The 14,135-nt window shown below is 41.7% G+C and overlaps 1 protein-coding gene across 2 annotated transcripts in view; it reads right to left on the bottom strand.

Moving 5' to 3' along the window:
- The window catches only part of il1rapl2 (interleukin 1 receptor accessory protein-like 2), a 354,681-nt gene extending 343,224 nt beyond the window's left edge, over nt 1–11,457 (bottom strand). For both annotated transcript variants that reach the window (XM_076739380.1, XM_076739381.1), the window contains exon 1: nt 9,641–11,457. The gene's annotated coding sequence lies outside the window, so the exon portion shown is untranslated. The remainder of the gene's footprint in view (nt 1–9,640) is intronic.
- Between the last annotated feature and the right edge of the window lie 2,678 nt (nt 11,458–14,135).

Here is a 14,135-nt window from a genome sequence, read left to right as displayed (position 1 = left end):
GCTTGAATTGCTCCACTGTTGATTTGAAGCCATTTAAACTGGCTGTGACATGTATAATCCCTGTTGATTTAAATTTAGTTGTAGCCGTCTTTGATCAGAGCCGTGCCTTGGCACCTCTCACTGAGGCAGCTAAGAAGTCTGACATGAAGTACAACCTTGTGTAAATTCTGCACGGCAAACTGAGCTCAGCCCAGGTGATAATCTGCAGTCCTACCGAGAAATCAATCTAATAGTTAAACAACTGTACCAGCAGCAATTAATGCTGTCACGATACAGAATTTAAACTTTACTACAATACTACAATATTCTAACTAGCAAGCAAACTAACCAGAAAACACCACTGCAGCCAGTTCCAATCCATCTGGGACAGAAGCATCAAACAAGACTGAGGTTTGCAGAGCAGTCACTGTGGCCGCATATAATAATTACAGAATATTGGTTAATGCTAAAAGGTAGATAAAAGAGGTAGTTTCCATTGGCATTCTCATTGCCAACAGAAACACTTAAGTGACGTGAACAGGTTGGTGGTTGGTATAGCAATGTTGCTTCTGCACGACATACAACAATAAGGTCTGGACCTCACAGTCAATCCATTTCTGTTTTTTGTTCCATTTTTAAGGCTACAATTACGAGCTGTTATTTACACTGTTGACGTTCTAGTGAAGGTATGTGTTCAAATGTAATAATTTTTGCATGTCAATGCAATTACTAGCCAGGACTGATCTGAAAACTCTTCCTGATGGTGCATTCAGGGACACCCTGACATCTGAGTCTTGACTGTGCCCTCCTTCTTGACATTTCTATTTCTGTTTTTTATGTTTTGTTTTTTTTTGTTTTGTTTTTTTTTTGGTGGTTGAATGTTTTGCTGTGTGAACTGTGTGAATTTAAACTTTTGATATTTAAAGCATCCCATGTTCTAAAGTCTCTTTCCAGATGAAAAACAACCTTTCTGATAATAAAATGGCCAAATATACATTATGATTGTCACAACTTCCTTGTTAGATGATTGATCATCCTGTAGGACTGATTTTCTGGAAACTTAGCTCAACACTCTTTAATCATGAGATGTCCCTTGACTGCTCCATTTATTCACTGCATTACCATAACACACTAGCATAGCAGATATCAAGTGTTTGCAAGTTGATTGCAAAAGCTGCTTGAAAGGTGAGAAATCCCATGAATCTGAGCGTATTGCAACCTTTGGAGAAAGACTGGTAGTAATGTAGAGTTCAGTATAATGGGAGAATATGAAAAGCACGCTTATAACAGTGACGGTGGTTTCAATGTTATATTCTTCCATTCACAAGCTGATGTGATCCCTGTAACATATCATGAGTTAAATATCAGCCGAACCACTTCTTTAAAAATTTTGTCCCTAACTCAGTAGAATCAGCACATAAACGTGTCGAATCAGTTTTGCAGGACGCTGATCTTTGCCATATTATGGCTGCTGTTTTAGCAAGCTGGGGCTGCACTGTTGCTGCTGTGTACACTATTGCTCTATTTGATCAGAATCCATAGGGATTGGCCTGTCAGACCATGTTAAGTCAACTAAGGATAGGCTACACACACTGATAGATGTGCTGAAGGGTGAACTGGAGAGTCACAGTGAGGCGGAGGGGTGAGGGGCAAGATGATAAGAAAAGGAACAAGAATTACTTACAGGGATGAAAGTGGAACTCATGCTTAGAGTTCATTGTTTTGATTCGTTATACTTTGTGTTTTTTATCTGACTCTGTTCACATTCAGGTGCTTTAGGAGTGTTTGGACTTACTAGTGGCATACTGAACTACATCAGTACATAGGACAGGAGAATACTGTCACAGTGTAAGGCTTTAAAAAATGAAAACAACATAGAGTTTTCTTCTGGGGAATCGAAAGAAATTCTGATCTGACTGAGTTTTGTTGGCACATTTTGTTCAGTTCAATATAATGCAATGCAATTAAACAGCACAACAAGCCTCCGAAATGACCACAGAGTTGAATCACTCACACAACACAGTTGACAGTTCAGTAATCTGGTTAGGGTTTATTGAAAGGCTGTTGTCTTGGCTTGCATTTGATGTAGTTAGGGGTCTCTAATAAACTGACAACTGAGCATGTTTCTAGTCAGGAAATTCCTAGAGTCTAAATAGCAAAATAGATTGGTTGTAAATGGCTTCGAAATTGAATCATTTGAATGTTTTGTTGAACTGCTGTCCCCATCGGTAGGACAAAGACACACCTGCTTTTTTGTGAATTTTGGCAGCAAAAACTATTTAGGGAGAGATTATGGCCATGTTCAAGAAGCCAAGATTGACTGTAGGGGTAAGGGTTAGAAATCCAAGTCTTTGGTGTCGCAGTTAGACAATTTGGAATTGCCATTATGGAGATTTTAAGAACATCAAACAGATTCCTACCCTTCAACCAAACACAAACAGAAGTTCACAGAAGGATTTTAAGAGGTTTAAACAGGTCTAGTTTCCAGGAGCATCAGGCATGCTAACAGTTCTGTGAGGCTACATTAAGACACAATGCTGACACACTCAAGCTCATGTTAGTGCAAGACGAAAGTTCAGATGATCACCAAGCTCATTAAGATGTCTCCCCTGGTGACCGCGCACATATGCACCAATCCACCTGTTTGATGGTGAGAAATTTCACTGGATGTCAAAAATGTTCTCACACACACTAAAGGAAAGTCAGAGAGTCACCAAAGCCAGTAAAAGTATTCATCCTGCCAGTATTCCTGTTTGGACCAAAGTGGTGGACTGTGACCCATAGAGCCACCCCATTAACATGTCTAAAATGACTGGTAGCCTTGTTTTGTGGAAGACAGTCATTATCTTTTCAACTGTGAGACCTTGGTTTTTAGGTCAGCATAATGAGGAGTTGAGGTAAGCCGTTTGCTCAAATGACTGATATTGCTGTCTTTCTGGTAAAGAAAGCCTCACATATGAATGTAGAGTATCAGCTTGTTTGCTTATGACCATTTCATGTGGCTTCTTTTTCATACACTACAACGGAAGAAAGACAAAGAAACATCTGACATTTTTTTCATATTATCACAATGTGTGTGTACATGTATGTATACACACTGAATGCCCCACCCCTGCACTCCCACCAACAAAACACACATACACTTATGGCCAGCAAACATCATCATTATCACTTACCAATCATTATAATTGATAAATGAGTGTTCTGTGATGCAACAGCTCTGTTTAACCCCCAGAGACCTGTTTCAATTTGCATATAAGAGAAACATTACAAATTGATGAAGTCATGTGGATGTACACATTCACACTCACACTCTCTATTTTTGCTCTAACCCCAATCATATCCCTATTGATAGAAAAAGGGGACTGATGTAATGTGTATAAAGACTCATAACATCTCAGTAAATGTCTTCAAGCTACTTCCTCTTTCAACACATGGAGTTTCTTGGAATCCCCCAAATATTTTGCCTCGCTTGTAAAATTATGTCATTTAAAAACCATAAAAGTAGCTTGCTGAGTTTTGTACTTTTAAGATTTAAACATAAATTCTAGAACACAAAAAATGTAAAGCACTAAATCTCCATTGCACTGGGCAAACACCGTGATACTTCAGACAGAGGGGTTTAAATGCAGGACAGCGTCTCTAGTCCATCATAACAAAAAAGTCGGCAGGAGATAAAACGCTTTGGTGTCGCACAGTAGCCAAGGTTTCTTCAACTTTTCCTACCCGGGATGCTGAAGAAAAATGTCGTCTCACTCTGGGATCCAGTCTCATTACAGCATATTGCCTCTTTTGTCAAGTGACGACGGGCCAGAAAGAGGCCTGTGACCACAATGTCTTACACAAGGACAGTTAATAGCTGCAATCCAGACGCTGTGACTGGCAAGATGAGTAATGCTACAAGGGACATTGGTGTCTACTTTCAGGGAGAAGAAACACTAAACTTTGTTGCTGGTGACACTGTGGCTCGCTGGAAGTCTGTGTTAATACTGGAGGCTGGAGGGTAGAACGTGTGTTGTCCCACTGGAGACAAGGTTGAAAGAAAATACCTAAACCATGGCAGTCTTCTTACAAAACATGAATCTAAGTCAGAGCTCGCACACACAAACACACACTTGGAGGTCATCATGTGGCCCACACCAACCTTCAACTGGATGATCTTCAATCCCTGATGTCAGCAGGCATCCGCCCTGCTGACGATGAGCAAGACACTGAATCACTGAATCCTTATCAGCTGCAGGGCTCTTATCTGAGCTGAGTCTGACCTCCACAGAGATGTGAGCTGACCTCGAGGCACCATAACAGTTTCAGAACAACTTGCATTACCATTAATTGTAGTAGGAGTTGCAGGAGTATTAGTAGTGGTAGTTGCATTGAAATCCCATTCTGCATGTTTTGCAACAGAGTGGTACCTGTGACTACTTCTCATTTGTTAGCCTTCCAAATTCTCCCAACCAACTTTTGCACTATTACAATACATTCAAACAACTTTCTCCACCAACATTAGCCAAGTAAGCAAAGCAGCAGCCCAGCAAGAGATAGATAGACTTTCTTAATCTTGTATTTTGTGTTAAAGGAATGTTTCAACATTTTGGGAAATAAGTCAGGGAAAAACAGGAAGTGAACCCAAAACGCAGACCAAACAAAAGGAGGAACTGGTGCAGTTCATTAATTTCACAGCAAAGCAAACAAAGACTTACGGGAGGGCGAGACTGGTGAGGTCAAATCCAAAGTAACAGTCCATAAGGCAAACAAAATCCAACAGAGCTCAAAATCCAAAAACAAGCAGGGTCCAAGGGAAAATGGGCAAGGGGCAAATGTCCAAACACACAGGTGAAACAGGAAAACACTCACAAGCTGACTGGAAATCCTGACGCACATGTACGAGGGGTGAACCAGCAAAGACAGGAGAGGAGAACTAATTAGACACAGGTGAAAACAATCATACAGGTACAGAGGCAGCGAAACACAGGAAGTAAAGTAAACTCTGACACGACAGGAAAGACTTCAAAATAAAACAGGAAATAACAAAACTACACCGACTGGATCACGACAATCAGAGTAAAAATCCAACTCTCATGTCTGTCCGTTAAATGTAGCTGGAGCCAGGAGACGGCTAGCTTAGCCTAGCATCAACACTGGAAACAAGGGGAAACGGCTCGCCTGGCTCAACAAAGACAACAAAGTCTGCCTTCCCGACCTCTAAAACTCACTCATACTTATGCATCTCGTTTGTTGTGGTTTTCTGGGATGGGGTGTATGAGCCAGGCAAGGTTCCAGGTGCTGGAAGGCAGATTTTTTTTTAACCTTTGGACAAACCAGGCAAGATGTTTCCCCTTGCCTTTAAATAAGCCAAAACATACGAGTTCTATGCTCTTAACTTTAAGTTGGATCGACAGGTTATGACATGAATCCTTCCGTTGATTGTAAAATTTAATCCAAACAAGACCCTCAAAAATAAAAAAAATAAAAAAAGAGAAAGGCATCATTGTTTTGTAAAATTCTGCTTTTACCAGAATACATCCTGCTGTAAAACACCTACATGTAATGGCAAACCCAGTTTAGAAATAAATCTGACTTGAATTGCCACTTCTGTGTGCTTTCAGATATTAAATGTGCAATTAACTACTGGCTGAATGTATTTCTGCCTCTTCTGCCAAAAAGCCATTGAGCAAGTTCTTTGTGAGAGAAAAATAAAGACCCTTTGATCATTTCAGCACACATGACATTAAATTATCCTCGAGCTTCACAGAAGTGTGAGGATTCCTTCGTTGTGTGACATCACTTTGATCAAAATTGCGCTTTGAAATTTTGGAATACACAAGTCATAATTGTACCACACATGCCAGGCGGCACGCAACTGATCAGAGGTTTCTGTGTAAAACAGAAGACGTATAATCAGAGCCTCAGAGAAGCACAGAGCTCCAAAGAAACTAGGTTTAAAGACATGGAGAAAAGACAGCTAGTTCTGACTGGCAACCACATATTTTATGTTTCACAATGAATTGCCGTAGATTTTGGCTTCATCATTATGGACTTGAAACATGTCAATTTGAAAGAAAAACCTAACAATAAATACAAAATTGGGAATGCTGAGGAGAAAACAACCAAAGCATAAGGTCCATAGTTTGCTTGTCAGTCATCTGTCACTCATTGAACTGTACCAACCTTTATGAAAGGTGTCATACAAAGCTTGCTTGGTTGAGTTGCTCAGGAGTTTTCGATCATATCACATCATCTTCTTTAACACATAAAATTTATCCAGCTGCCATGACATTGTAGATTGTCAAGTTTTCCATTTTTTCTGTCACAAAAATGAAATTTCAACTTCTACACTGGGTGAACTTTTTGAGGTTTCATCTCAAGCTGCACAACGGAGGCTCCAAAAAGTCCTGTGATCGACAGTAAACTGCACACACTTGTGTTATCACCCATGTAGGTTCAGTACGTGATCTTCCATGCACGACCAAGAGAGGTAGCAGCCCAGTAAGCAACACTTTGCCTTGAAGGTAATGCCTCCTCGCTGCTGTTTAGGAAACACTTTGTATTTGCCTCTGACATTTTCAGTTTTTCAGAGATTTCCAGTTAGAGGCTATAAACTAGACTACAGTGAGAATAATTGGTGCAAACAGGCTGAATCTACAATATTTCAAATCTGCAGTGATGCAGCTTATAGCTCTTCAATAGCGTCCTCCCTCTATCCCTCTCCCCCTCTTTCTCTGTCGTTCATCCTGCTGTCCTCTCAGCCAGTCTTCCCCTCTCGTATATTTCCAGCACCTCGTCATCCCTTCTGCAATTTATGGATCTCTCTCGCCTCTCTGTTCTCTCCTGTCCTCATGTCTCTAAATCTATCCTCCCTTCTTAATTTACTATATCTCCTCTCCTTCAACCCATTTCCTTTGTCCTCATCCTCCTTTTTTTTTTTTTTTTTTTTTACATTTTTTTGCCCTCCTTGTTCCTTGCCTCCTATGTCCTTGACTTTATTCTCAGTCTTTCGTCTTTCACTTCATCCCTGCTCTTTACTGTAATTTGTTCAATTCAGCTCACATCTAAGAGAAGTGATCATTTTTAAACAAATCAACAAATATCAATCACTCAGCTTCACAACATTTTCACCGAGCTGATTTTTACACGTAGCTTTTGTCCAGATAGATGGATGATCACGTGGGTAGGAGGGTTAAAGACACCTGAGGTAACTGCTGCAACTTTTCAAATTTGGGTCACTTAATTTCAGTGGCTTAGCAGGAATTCAGTATATCACAGGAGCACCAGGTGACAAAATGATTTCATTTTAACCATGGAGCAATTATGATAGCGAGAACAGCAGTAACACGGCACTACGCCCCTCCTCTTCCCCCTCTTCTTTCCCTCCTCTGTCTATCTCTCACTCTCTTTCTACCTGCCTGCTGTGGCTGCATTCCTCATCTACTTGTTCTGTCATCATCTTCACTGGTGGTGAACAGTAACTATGTGTACTGTACTTAAAGAGTAACTGAACGCCACCTGGAAATCTTGTTTTTGCTGACCTCCAGTGGTTTAAATTCTCACCTTGCTGCAGTGATGTAGAAGTTGCTCCAGGACCCGTCGACATCACTGCTAGGTGTGGTCAACTTCCACCACTAGTCTTCTCTCATTTTTTTCTCTCATCCCTGCATGTCTGCTGTAAACTGTCCCCCCTCTCCATCCTGGTAATAGATGGCCGTGTTGGTCAGTGTGACGGAGTCATTCTGCTGCCAGTCCATCTACCTACTGGTCGGATCTATACGACAGCAGCTTCACACTATAAATCACACACACACACACACACACACACACACACACACACACACCTACAGCCTCTGATGGGTGCTGGGTCTGCCTCCATTCTGACGATTGATGCGCACCCTGTTGCTAAACGGCCAAGATAATTAAGGCCCACTCAGCCCTTCCCCATGTGTGCAGGTGTGTGTGTGTGTGTGTGTGTGTTTGTGTGTGTGTGTGTTTGTGTGTGAATGCCCTGCTATTACATGATACCACATGCACACACGATAAGACTTTCTCTTTCTCCTCCTCTCACACACATTACATTACAAACACACACTTTCTGTTGTTGCTCTTACATTCCCACATACAAACACACACATACAGTCTTTCTTTCTCAATGCACATTCACAGAGAGAAAAAGGGGAGAGAGGGAGGGAGAGACGATGGGAGGGAGGATGGGAGGGAGGAGGGAGAGAAAGCACCTGCTGGGCTGTAAAGCACTCAGACAAACAGCGTCTGTGTTTGGGAAGACTTGAACAAATGGCAAAATTATACAGTGGAACCAAAACGGCACCCTTTCACCCAAAGGTGCTTCACCCCAACCGAGTGAAAGGAATTCTAGGAGCATTTTTTTCTCTGAAAGTGTGTAGTTCTTACACAAGCATGCTCCACATATACACTACGTGCAGAATGTTTCCTCTGTAACCTGTATGTTTTAATCATGGGGTTTAGGTTTACGAACAAATCAGGTTACGTAAAGTCATGGAACGGCCAAACAGAACAGCCTCAGTGGCCAAAAGGGTCGTTGGCCCCAGGACCAGAGCCTCTGTTTGAAGGGACTCCTAACATTTCTTGTTGGAAATTAATCAAGCATCTATAAAGATGTGAATCAACCACAAAGAGACAAGAACTAAAGAGATGCGAATCACCCTCAAAGACATGCGAAACAAAATACACAAACAAGTACAAAAAGACACAAAATGACCACAAAGACAGTGACAAAAGACACAAAATGACCACAAAGACAGTGACAAAAATATAATTAAATACAAGAAACCACTGAGGCAAAATGTTGTTTTGGACTTTGTGTCTCCACCAGACTCTGTGTCTTGTTTCTCAGATGGAGAATGCTTTTACATCTCTTTGCCCAGGGGCTCATTGTTCATAAGTGGGTAAAGGTAAAGAACTAAAGGAGGGATCATCACAAGGCAAACAGGCTACAAACAAAAAGTGAACTTAACAAAATCACAAAATGAGCATTTTCAGCCGACTCTCTCTCTCTCTCTCTCTCTCTCTCTCTCTCTGTGTGTGTGTGTGTGTGTGTGTGTTTATTTATCCTGCACTACATCTCTGGCTGAACGCTCCTGCTCTTCCCTTCAGGGACTGTCTTTCACCCATGATGCCCAGCTTTTAGCACGCTCATGTTACTTCAAACACACACATGCATTTTGATGAATGAATAATGACCAGCCTAATGACCTTATGGTGAGTTCAAGGACCAAAATAGTTGAATCAGTATGATGAAGACTCCATTTCTACCAGTGTAAAATAACAATCCTGCTGCTGTTTACCCCCCAACACACACACACACACACACACACACACACACACACACACACACACACACACACAGAGCTCTCCCTCTCTCTTTTTCTCACTGTCTCACTCGTGCGTAAAAACGCTCTCTTCCACTTGGTCTCTCACCTCTCACATACACCCACGGAGCAGGCGCACGCACGCACGCACACACACACACACACACACACACACACACACACAGTCGAGCGAATAACGCTCTCTCTTTCTTCATCTCTCTATCTCTCTCCCCCTCACACACACTACACGTACACACCGTAAACAGCCCATGAACTAAAGTCATCACACATGCGCGTAACATCGGAGCGTGACATCCTCTCACCTGCTCTTTTGGAGTAACTAATCCTGAATCGAAGCGGCGCTGATGACAGAATCTTGAGCAGACGACAATGTTGAAATTTGCTGAAATAATCCCACCTCTGGCTCTCTCCTGCAGCCAGTTTCTCAGCTCTCCAAACTGACGGCACGAAAGGCGGATAAATGAGAGGACAGAGGAGATCGTTTCCTCTCCTCCCCTTGGCCAAAAATAATAATTTAAAGCCGAAAACAGCAAAGTCTAGCCAGCTGCAAAAAGAGTAAAATCCCTCTCTTCTTCTTCTCTCCCTCCTTCTCCGAGACGTTTGAAGGCAAAGTCTGCTCCAATTAACCGCAGTTACGCATCCTCCCCACTGTCCTCTGTCCTTTCTCCCCTCCGGCCTCTGTCTCTCCCACTCCTTTCTTTCAGGACAGGATGGAAGACAGAGACAAGTAGGTAGACCTGTGTGTTCAGTCTGTCTCTGTCCGGGCAGTGGTGTGGAAGAGTCGCTCTAGTTTGCGCAGCCAAAAATAACTTCCAATCTCCAAATTGGAATCCCGCGAAGCACTTGCACTATAATAATCCCTATTAAATTTCTTAGAATAATTTTACAGTGAGGCTGTTGTGGCAATTATGAGTTTATAGTCACTCTTAGAATACTTTATGATACTTTCTGCCCTTGGACCTTGTAAAAATGTGTTTTCATTCAGCGGTACTCAGTCTGAATACTTAATATATCATCTCTAATGACATATTTGACATTCATGTAAAATTCCTAAAAGAACTTAAACATTTGCTTGTTTATGTGAGCTTTATTCTAAGTTTTACTGCCGAATACTTCTTTGTATTGAACGTTAAACTGGAGGAAATGGCAGAAAAATCGACCTTAATGATGAGATAATGAATCAATAGACTCCCACTTTGCAGGCTGGTGTCCTCAATATACTGATTCATCAATTAATCAGTCCAGAGGTGCTGCTGGAGAAGCATCGTCTTATGCCAACAGAGAGTAGCTGCGATGCAGGTTTCACTTAAGTCCAAGTTTGCAGGCTTATAACGTCCGACAGTCAAACTAGCAATCAATCAGCTGATCAAAGAACAGTAATCAGTCCATACCCAGACAGATGTCGATGATATAAAATAAGAAAAGGTCTCAAGTCAATGTCTCTCCTCGCTTCTGCTCTTTTTGTCCGAATCCATTCGAAAAGACATTTCTGGAAATAAGAGACCACGCGTGTTCTCTCGCATTTCTCTCCTCCGTTTCAGCCTCTGTTCTCCGTTCTTCTTTACTTTCTCTCTCTCCAGAAATGCGTCCCTTACAGGTCAGAGTGCTTTACTCTCCTCCTCTTGCCTGGACGAGATCCCGAGCTGCACTTCTGTGGCAAAATCACGCAAAAAAAGTCCACTTGAGATGACTTTTGGAAATCCTTCTTGCAGCGCAGGAGCAGCGGGGAAAGGAAAAGCGCAAAGCCTTGAGCCGCTTCTTGGGGTTCTCCTCCAAACCGAGAGGGAGAGGGGTAAAGGGAGAGGAGGAGAGGGGAGCTGTGTCTCCTCGGTTTCACCTAGAGAACAGACAGAGCGATGGAGAGAGAGAGAAGAAGAGGTGGGTATGTGGAGGACAGAGTCCGCTCCTGTGATTAAACCAGAGAGGAGAAACGCCACTTTTGGCTCGGTGGCCGAAATAACTGGAGAGAGGGGGAGACGAGATCAGATGTGCCTCTAGTAAGAAAATACTTCCTCGCTCCCTCTGATACTTCACCACCTGCCCAGGGAAGGACAGATAAGAGACATGAAATCTGCCATTTCTTGCGGAGGCTTTTATCCAAAGTGCCTTAAGAGAGTCCACAAGAGAGCGCAGAGCAGCCAGAGAGAGAGAGAGAGAGAGAGAGAGAGAGAGAGAGAGAGAGAGAGAGAGAGAGAGAGAGAGATGGGGGGGTACTGTGGGCAAAAAAAAAAAAAAATAGATAAATAAAAATTCTATATATTTATGTATACCCTTTCTGTGTGGATATTGAAACCTGACCGGTTTTTCCGGATGCCAGATAGTTTTCTGTCTTCGATAAAAAAAAGAAATGGCTGTTGTTGGAGATAAGACACTAAACCAAATGAATGGGCGAGCTGCTTCTATCAGCTGCTCGCATGTGAAGGGCGCTGTTCCTTCAGCACAACGAGACGCGCGCGCACACACACACACACACACACACACACACACACACACACACACACACACACACATCGAGTGAGTGAGACAGAGGTTTGGATTATTTTTTCATTCTTTTATTGTAGTTCTAAGTTTTATTTTAACATTTGCAAGACAGAGGTGGCAAAAATGGTTTTAGCGTTTTTCTTGTTTTCCTGAACCCATTCTCAAGTTTCAGTCACTCCTGTCAATACAAATCAGTGATGTAAAAGATATGAGAGTGTGTGTGAGAGACAGAGAAACAATATTCTCTCTCTCTCTCTCTCTCTCTCTCTCTCTCTCTCTCTGGTGTCTCAGGATGTTGTAAAGTGCCGCTTTGTTGCCCCCTTTTGGCAGTGGAGAGAAATCATCTTGGGATGGAAGAGAAGAAGGAAGGTGGAAGTACAGAGAGATGGCAAAAGTAAGGGAGGGAGGGAGGGAGGAAGAAAGGAAGAGGAAGTCACTGAAAGAAAAAAAGTTTGAAAAAATCATCACAAGAATAAATCAACGTTGAAGGCTATTAAATGAAAATGTTCAAAACATGTTGGTGTGTGTCATCTGCATGTGACATAAACAATGAATTAGGTGTCAATTCCAACCTATGCCTTCATTTTCTGTCAGCACCAAGACAGACAGATGGATAGATCTAAATGTACAGAGGTATATACCACTATAAAATGATTTTGCCTGGTAATATTATGCACCAGATTAATATTCTAGCATTGTGTTGTATTGATATGGTCCATAAGGTGCTCCACTGGAATCATACAGATGAAAATAACTGTGCAGTGATAAATATGTATAAGTATCAATCCTCTCCCCTTTTTTTCACAAGGGCTGAACACTCTCACACTCTGTTGAAAAGTGAGATATAATACTGTTCCCTGGGTAGTTGTATTCATACTCTAAAACCAACAAGTCCTCTAAATTAAACAACATAATAATTTTAGTTACATTGTCTGTCATTGCCCTCCAGAAAGACCTTCAGGGCTTCAGTGCCTTCGAAAACAGTGACATACTAGTGTTGCACACATAAACGACTTGTTGGGGAAATAGCATGCCTCAGACACTTTCATGGACAACTTAGTCACCAAGGTTCTGAGTCACTGACCTTTGTGCAAAGAGGCGCCGCACAGTGTGCGGCGCACACAGATGGTATATGGACCTGGCATGAAGGTGAGATTGCATGTGGTGTTGTCAGAGATTGCATGTTGCAAAAAGTGAGACATACAAAAAACATGAGACTACATATAGAGTATATGGTATAAGTCTACATCCAGGCCTCATTAAAAATGTGCATTTGAGCAGTCTTGCAAACAGTACAGCTGTAGCTCTAGGATGAATGAGTATTCATTAGTGCATGGGTCCAGCATACCATAAAATAAGTCACAGTGAAATGCATGAAATAAATTATGCACATCAGAAACTGTACTGTATATATCCAAGGATAATATGTGCCAAAGTTTGCGATGTTCAACAGACAGTATTTAGAGTGAACTAATGCAAATTCAAAAATAATAAATATTAAGAGACATTAAGACAAACAATTCAGTTGCACGGTGAAGAGATATGTTTTGTTAAAGCTAGTTGTCTTGAATGACAGCATGCGTGAGGCTGTTGGTGTGGACAGGTGATTTTGGCTATCATTGACTGTCTCAAAATGGAGAGCTTTGGAACAGATGGTTAACTCGATGTATAGGGTCACTGGCAATCTTTCCTGCCCTTTTCCTCACCCTGGTGTCATGCCGTTCCGAGATGGAGGGCAGCAGACAGCCAATGAGCCACTCACCAGTGCGGAAAATATGCTCGACTTTATCCTCGCAAGAGGAGACAGTCTATCTAAAGTGGAATGGAAACTGTAAAGATATTAAAATTAGCATTAGTGATGTCCAGAATTGTGCAACATATGAGACAACATATGATCAGGGTTGTTTCATGAAAAACAACCATCATTTTACCCTAAGTGAAGTATTGATAGTATTTTATAGCCAATCAACTACAATCTATGTCCAAAAAGCCAAAATGTACTTAATTCTGCAGTAATATTCTTGGTAGCGACAACTGCTGTGTCTTGTGTAGTGTTGCTAGTACAACAAGGGTTCTTTCACACACATGTAGATGCATACATACATACATACATACATACATACCCACACATATTTTAAGCTGCAAGATGAGGTTCAACATTTTTGGGTAAAGTGGTCCTCTTGGTCACATTTCCAATGCTAACATGCTGATATTTAGTGGGTATAATCTTTAACATGTTGACCAAATCAGTTTAGTGTGTTAGCTTGCTAACATTCGCTAATTAGCACGAAAGTTCAGCTGAGTGAAAGCAATGTG

The sequence above is a fragment of the Chaetodon auriga genome, chromosome 9 (genome assembly GCF_051107435.1).
Source record: "Chaetodon auriga isolate fChaAug3 chromosome 9, fChaAug3.hap1, whole genome shotgun sequence".
Taxonomy (NCBI): domain Eukaryota; kingdom Metazoa; phylum Chordata; class Actinopteri; order Chaetodontiformes; family Chaetodontidae; genus Chaetodon; species Chaetodon auriga.
Note: the sequence above shows the minus strand (reverse complement) of the source record. Positions and strands in the feature narration are given on the sequence as shown.